The sequence below is a fragment of the Dipodomys merriami genome, unplaced genomic scaffold (genome assembly GCF_024711535.1).
Source record: "Dipodomys merriami isolate MVZ:Mamm:240054 unplaced genomic scaffold, mDipMer1.0.p SCAF_461, whole genome shotgun sequence".
In the NCBI taxonomy this organism is placed as follows: Eukaryota; Metazoa; Chordata; class Mammalia; order Rodentia; family Heteromyidae; genus Dipodomys; species Dipodomys merriami.
The window spans coordinates 800,576-802,660 of record NW_027206026.1 but is presented as its reverse complement, the minus strand read 5'-3'; positions in this window follow the sequence as shown (position 1 = coordinate 802,660).

Here is a 2,085-nt window from a genome sequence, read left to right as displayed (position 1 = left end):
ATAGTTCCATTTTGGCAATAAAAATGAAAAACAGGCATGGTTTATCCTCAAGAATGTCATTATTTCATATGCAAAAAAGTAAAATAAATGTAATCTTAATTCAATGGAACTAAGAAATCAAACACTTATTCAGTGCATCAATTCCATAGATTATATGATCTATTGATAAAATTAATAAAACTTGGTTTAAGTAGATTACTTAAGTCATGAAGCAAGTGATAATTTTCTTTTCTAGGTGGAGTTGATATAGAAATCAAAACCCAAAAAGTCCAGAGTTCTGTGTGCTTGATATGTATCAATTTACACATATGCTTGGCTCATCGCAAAGTTATTTGAGGATAACTGAGAACAGGATTCGAATTTTAAAAAATCACTCAAAACTTTAGCCATATTTTGTAACTATATATGTCATTTTTTATCTGTTTATTTTATTTAAAAAATCTGGTAAATGTATTTAAGTTACATGAAAAATAATGAGAAATAAACAGCCCTCAGCTCCTTAAAAGACAATCAATAAGAAAAAATAACACAACAAAGAAAAAAGTTGAACTTCATTTGGAAATAGTCTTTTTATATTGTGGTGTTTTGCAATTGTGTATTATGTTACTATCCCATGAATCTGGGCTCAAATCACTAGGGCTACTAGAAGAAAATTTCAAAATCTAAAGCAGCTAACACAGCTGTGCAGTTGTTGGTAGGTTTCACTACAGTAACACCAGGCATAAACTGTACAAGAGAAATAATTCTAGTGGATTGCAGGCAAGAATGTGATGAAAAGCATACTTTTATCTTCCTAGATTAAATAAGAAGACCACACTTTAAAAGCTTACTATGTGATCAGTCCTTAAAAAACAGTGCCACTTTTAATGCACTCTAGATAATTCAAATCCTTTAGGTCCCCACAACCTTTACTGCCATTCACTGCCAAGGTGCAGTCCCCGTTCTTTTTGATATTTCAAATGGCTTCGAAATAACATTAACAATAGTTCAAGTTGTTGAGAAAATTTACTTTAGAATAAGAAAAAAATCAGAGTCAACTGCATATCATAACTTTTAGGGAAAATGAAATAAAAAATATGGCATGTCCTTTCTAACTTAATATTAGACATTAGGGCAAAATGCCAGAAACAGCTTGCAAGAAGGAAATACAAGCCTTTGATGAGATATATTTAAGATTACTGAGGCACAAGTAATTTTCCTTGATTTTCTATGATAGCATATTTTTGTCTGCTAATTAGGGAAACTCAAAATGATTTTTAAATATGACATGAAAAACACATCATCATAAATGATTGAAATCAGGGAGTAGATGGTTCAGGAGCTGGGTCATTCTGTTAAATATTCTCATTATTTTGAATGATCTGGTGTCTTTTTATGTGTGGAATTATGAATGTATTTTATGTCTGGGCAGGAAAGTTTGATTATTTGATCATTGTCTCATACCCAATGTCAGGAACCAAACCTGAGTTAGAGTGCTAAATATGTGTGTGTATGTGTGTGTGCCTTCAAGCATGTATTTACAAGGAAGAATCTACTTTCTCTCAGGGTATGTACTTAATTGTATTAGTTATACTACATTAATGACAGCATATAAAGCTAATGAACATTTTGGGCCATATGCTTATGTTGCTAAATTGCATGAACTAAATATTATATTTGGGGTGTGAGTATTGTGGTGAAAGATTGAAATTGGGGCTATGTCCATTTTACAATATGCTAACTGCTAATTCTGCTTCTGTAAACCTGCTTGCGCAAACACTGACCCTTCCCCTCCCAGAAATAAGTTAAAAAGTTACAAAGTCCAGATGGAGGCCAGCCCCGGGACAAGGTCTTCAAACATAGATAAAGAACAAAAGAATATGTTCTCCTGAATTCCTGTGTAAAAACTCACGGCAGGGGGCTCAAGACAAGGACCATCTGGCGAGCCCAGCAAACTAGGTCAAATGTCAACCAATTGCAAGCCTGTAAATATGTGGACTCCCCTCCAGAGAAGCCTCCCCCTTTAGGGAACCAACTAGTTTTCAACAAGTGTTACAAAACTTCCTGCACAGAGCTGAGCCAATCCTGGGGAGCCTGGGGTCTTAT